Genomic DNA, 6395 nt, shown 5'->3' with positions numbered 1-6395 from the left:
AATCGAGACAGGGCATTAAAAAAATATATATATATATATATATATATATATATATATATATATATATATATATATATATATATATATATATATATATTTAAAAAAAAGGTAGTTATTGCCCTCTAGTGGCAGTAAAAAAAAGAAAAGAAAAACTGATGTAATGCCCTGTTACGACCACTAGGTTCCTATAGAACCCTATATAAAGTGGCTTATAAATTCTTTAGTGTTTTTAGACATAAATACTAATTTTTATTAAGTTGTGAAATATTTGGATTTATACTTACACATTCTCTTCTATTTGTAAAGGTTTGTAAAGATTTCTTTTACATTTTTTATGTTGATTTGAATGTCAGTTTTTGCATTAATTTTACTACATTCAAACCTGAGCACAGAGGAGAACATTTTAAACATATAACATTAAAATTCAATACAAATGTAACAAAATTGAACAGGTATGTTTTATCCCCGCATAACTGATCTGGTTTTAACCTCTTGAGACTTTTGGCTCAATTTTACCACAATAATAAAAGCCATACGAGTTAATTTGTGTGTGTATATTATTGTGGTTTGTGTGTGTGTCTGAGTGTGTTTACGTGTGTGTGTGTGTGTGTGTGTGTGTGTGTGTGTGTGTGTGTGTGTGTGTGTGTGTGTGTGTGTGTGTGTGTGAATGTTTGTGTCTGCTGTCTATTGGTGACTGTAAACCTGTCCCTCAAAGCTAAATTGATTAGAATGTTATTCCAGAATCATCAAAAACATTGATCCAGAAACATGTTGTAGTTGGTGAAATCACATACATCTTTTTATTTCGGCTATTCCCTTCAGGGGTCGCCACAGCGAATCATCTGCCTCCATCTATTCCTATCCTCTGTATCCTCTTCTCTCAGTCCGACTACCTTCATGTCCTCCTTCAATACATCCATAAACCTCCTCTTTGGTCTTCCTCTTGACCTCCTGCCTGTCAGCTCTAACCTCAGCATCCTTTTACCAATATATTCATTCTCCCTCCTCTGAACATGTCCAAACCATCTCAACCTGACCTCTCTAATTTTGTCTCCAAAACATCTCACATGTGCTGTCCCTCTGATGTACTCATTCCTGATGCTATCCATCCTCGTCACTCCCAAAGAGAACCTCAACATCTTCAGCTCTGCTACCTCTCGCTTTTCCTCCTGTCTTTTCCTCAGTGCAACTGTCTCCAAACCATACAACATCGCTGGTCTCACTACTGTCCTGTACACGTTTCCTTTCATTCTTGCTGGTACTCTTTTATCACACAACAGACCTGACACTTTTCTCCACCCATTCCAACCTGCCTGCACAAGCTTTGTCACCTCTTTTCTACACTCCCCATTGCTCTGGACTGTTGACCCTAAGTACTTAAAATCCTGCACCTTCTTTACCTCTTCCTGTAACCTCACTGTTCCACTTGGTTAACCTCTCATTCACACACATGCATTCTGTCTTGCTGCGACTAACCTTCATTCATCTTCTCTCCAGAGCAAACCTCCACCTCTCTAGACTTTCCTCCACCTGCTCTCACTACAGATCACAATGTCATCCGCAAACATCATAGTCCATGGAGATTCCTGTCTGACCTCTTCTGTCTTCTGCCTGTCCATCACCACCGCAAACAACAAGGGGCTCAGAGCCGATCCTAGTCCCACCTTCACCGTGAAGTCCTCTGTCTCACGTACGGCACACCTTACCACTGTCCTTCTGCTCTCATACATATCCTGGACCACTCTAACATACTTCTCCGCCACTCCAGACCTCCTCATACAATACCACAGCTCCTCTCTTGGCACTCTGTCATATGCTTTCTCTAAATCTACAATGCAGCTCTTTCTGACCTAATCTGTACTTCTCCATTAACATTCTCAAAGCAAATAATGCATCTGTAGTGCTCTTTCTTGGCATGAAACCATACTGCTGCTCACAAATGTCCACTTCTTCCCTTAGCCTTGTTTCCACTACTCTTTCCCACAACTTCATTGTATGGCTCATCAGCTTAATACCTCTTTAGTTTCCACAACTCTGCACATCTCCCTTGTTCTTAATAATCGGCACCAAAACACTTCTCCTCCATTCCTCATGCATCCTCTCACTCTCTAAAACCTTGTTGAACAACCTAGCTAAAAACTCTACTGCCATTTCCTAGACACTTCCATACCTCCACTGGTGTCATCAGGACCAGCTGCCTTTCCTCTCTTCATCCTCTTCAAAGCTCTCCTAACTTCATCCTTGCTAATACTTTCTACTTTCTGGTCAACAATATTTGCCTCTACAACTCTTCTCTCCCTGTCATTTTCCTCATTCATCAGTTCCTCAAAGTACTCCTTCCATCTTTCCCTCACCCTCCTGTCATCTGTCAAAACATTTCCATCTCTATCTTTAAAGGAGTACTTCAGCGCTGGGAATATTAATCTGTATTTAAACTGGGTCATTAATGCAGTAGAAATGTGAAATATTTTTTTTAATTTGGTGCTTTCCAGACTGATAAAAGACAGAAAATGTATTTTTGTCTCATGGGGATGAAAGACAACAATTCCCAGAATTTTTCCAGAAATATAATGCATACATCTCTTGTCTCAGGGGGATATGAGAGGGGGGAGCACAATCATTCGAATTTACTCCAGGATTTCTACTGATACAAAGCCATATGTGTATCGCTGAAGCAATCCTTTAATCACTCTAACCTGCTGCACATTCTTTCCATCTCTATCCCTCTGTTTTGCCAACCGATACACATCCCTCTCATCTTCCTTACTATCTAACCTTGCATATATGTCCTCATAAGCTTTCTGTTTGGCCTTTGCCACCTCTAGCTTAACCTCATGCTGTATCACCCTATATTCCGGTCTACTTTCCTCCGTCCTCTCACTGTCTCACTTCTTCGCTAACCTCTTCCTCTGGATACTCTCCTGGACTTCCTCTTTCCACCACCAAGTCTCCTTGTCTTCTTTCCTCCTTCCAGATGACACACCTAGCACCTTCCTACCTGTCTCCCTGATCACTTTGGCTGTAGTAGTCCAGTCATGTGGAAGCCCCTTTGACCACCTAAAGCTTGTCTCAACTCCTCCTTGAAAACCACACAGCACTCTTTCCAACTTCCACCACTTTGTCTTCTGCTCTGCCTTTACGCTCTTCATCTTCCTCACCACCAGAGTCATCTTACACACCACCATTCTATCCTGTCTAGCTACACTCTCACCTACCACTACTTTCCAATCGCTAATTTCCATCAGATTACAGTGTCTACATAAAATATAGTCCACCTGTGTGCTCCTGCCACCATATTTATGTCATCCTGTGTTCATGCCTCTTCTGAAAGTACGTGTTTTCCACAGCCATCTCCACACTTTTGGCAATGTCTACCAACCTCTGTCCTTCTGGGTTCCTTTCCTGAAGACCAAACCTGCCCATTACTTCCTCATCCCCACTATTCCCTTCCCCAACATGTCCATTCAAATATGCCCCTATCATTACCCTCTCACCTCTGGGAACAGTCTGCATCACTTGCTCCAGAATCTTTCTTTCTCATCTTGCTTACAACCTACTTGTGGAGCATAGGCACTAACAACATTCTACATCACACCTTCAGTATCCAGCTTCAGAGTCATCAACCTTGATGTCATCAAAAACAACAACTTCTTCTTCAGGATCACTCCAACTCTTTTTCTTCCTGTCCACACCATTATAAAACAGTTTAAACCCTGCTCCAATGCTTCTAGCCTTGCTCCCTTTCCACCTGGTCTCCTGGACACACAGAATGTCAACTTTCCTCCTCTGCATTATATCTACCAGCTCTCTGCCTTTACCTGTCATTGTGCCAACATTCAAAGTCCCCACTTTCAGTCCTAAACTCCTGCCTTTCTTCATCTCTCTCTGCCTATGGACATGCCTTCCTCCTCTAACACACTTTCCTCCTCTCCTTCTTTGTCTAACAGTAGCCCAATTTCCACCAGTGCCCTGTAGGTGGAATAGGTCAACGGCACTGATGGCGGTCTTTGTTAACCCGGCACCCAACCGATCCGGTATGGAAGAAATATTCGTGATTCGCGATCACATACATCCATAGGGTAATTTGTGGGTGGGGTGTGTGGGACATGTTCCTGGTTACAACTTTTTGCCTGGTTCTACTGTCCCCACCATTTTTTGAAAAATCTGGCAGCATGAATGAACCTAATAGAAATAAACATCTCCATTTGATTAGTAATTTATTTTTTGTTGTTGCATTAAATAAGAGAAGTGTTGTTTTAGCGAGTGCTCGTTGCCACTGTTATCAGTTTCTCGCTTCACACAGACGAGTACTTCAGTAAAGCACTATACATTACTATATATACTATACACTATACACAATAAATTAAACTTGTGTATTATTGAAATTGATTTCTAGACATTATAATGTAATTTTTTTTCTGCAATTTTTATTTTACATTTGCCTGGCTATCATCAGACCAAGCTAGCCTGGTTAAAACCATACCATTCTTAGTAGTAATTGCGTTATGGTCTGAATAAAGCTTCATAGACAAATCATTTTCAAAGGGGCGTCACCAACAGACGTTGCTCAGATCCCTCTGGGTGCAATTGGATAGACTAAAACCAATCAGAATGATAAAGGAGATGATGATTGGAGAGTGACGGAGAAACATCTGAGACTCTGACAGCAATTCTCTGTTTGTGATTTTGAGGAAGATTTTGCAATGGCTTCTGTCAAAATATGATAATAGCTAGTGTCCACCGCCACTCCATCAACATTTCTGCAAAATTTGGAAAACCTTATAGCATCTCAGACCAACTGAAACATCTCGGATTGATGGTCAAACAGAAAACATCAAGCTCTGATCGCATTTGCCCCCATTTTGCAATATTTTTAAAATAAAATAATATTGGTAAGTCTTTGGAAAATTGTGTCTCACAAACTGTATTGAAATTCAGTCATTTCAGATTTGTTAGAACATTTTCAGACTTGACCATAGTTACTCTAGTTATTTATTTACAATTATTTACATGATTACCAGATCTAGTGTGAGAAAATAAGCACAGAAATGCCAGATACGGAGCTGCTGTGTGGTGTTAGCACATGATCATACTCCCCAACCTCCTCATCAAAGTAATCCACAACTGGTATCCGAGTGCTGTTCTTTGCTTGGGTTTTAACGAAAATGAAAATTTAAATCGCTTAAAACAGACGGATAGCTGATTTGAACGAGTGATGTTCCACGGCGTCCTTCATCTTTGAAAGAAAAATATCAAAATATCTTTGATTATTTTGGATTCTTTCAGTCCTCCCATGGCATCTTTGGCCACGCTCATAAAGTGTCCAGAGGTGACACAGAACACAAAGACATTCTTCCAGTTGTGTGTAGATGTCATCTTCAGACTTGTCGTCCAGAAATGTTTCAAAAGCAGTTTGCCAGTTCGGTCTTTGTTCTCATTGCAGTCCTGCAAAGGGAAGGCTCCATCAAATGGTGTTGCATCCTTCTTTGATATGCAAAACGTCCATTGAATACCTCACACCTCGAGAGAACAGTCTCTGAAGGTTAGAGCAAATGCTTGTCCCTCTTCCTGAGGACACAGGATGTGAACTTGTCCAGCAGGTATCCTGTGATTAAAAGAACATATAGCACCACAAAGAGCAAAAGCATACATGGCATTTGTCATTGGTCAGAAGTTTGATATGGTCAGATTCAAATGGTCTCTGGCAATAAGCCATTAAATCGATATACTTAATAAAGTGGTCAAGGTTGAGAATAAAAGAAGATCTCACAAGCTCTTACATTGTTTCCGGAAACATTAAAAATAAATTGCATTATAACAAAACAACAATCATTGCTGGTTTTAAACCCTTTTTTCATGAAGAGTATCAAAAAAGTATTCAGTGTAACCAAATACAGAGATTCAGTTGAATGGATGTCCTAAAACATTGTTCCAAATCAAATGGACAAAATTCAAATAATCAAATAAGTTCAAAATCAAAAACATTGTTGCAAGTCAAATGGACAAAATACACATAATCATATAAGTTTCAGAAATGTTTCAAATCAAATTCATTGTTACAATACAATGATAAAATAAATGTTTGCACTTACGTAAGAATGAGAAATACTAACGTAAATTTTGATATTTAACTTGGTGAGACAAATAATAACTAACTGAATTAGTAAATCAAAGAAAAACAAAACAAACAATAACTGGAAGAAATTCACAGTTATAATACAGTCTAGATGTAAAGAGTTTTTTATGAGGCAGATATAGATTTGACTTTGTGTGTGAAGATCAAATCTATGTGAATGCATTTAGCTGTGGCTATGTGTGAATCATGCCCCAAACATGGTGAGGAGGCCTGGGTTTACAATTGTGATGTAAATTTGGTCCTGTTGAACAGGCAGCCA

This window comes from Pseudorasbora parva, chromosome 4 (assembly GCF_024679245.1).
Source record: "Pseudorasbora parva isolate DD20220531a chromosome 4, ASM2467924v1, whole genome shotgun sequence".
In the NCBI taxonomy this organism is placed as follows: Eukaryota; Metazoa; Chordata; class Actinopteri; order Cypriniformes; family Gobionidae; genus Pseudorasbora; species Pseudorasbora parva.
The sequence above is the reverse complement of the archived record's forward strand: the minus strand, read 5'-3'. Positions refer to the sequence as shown.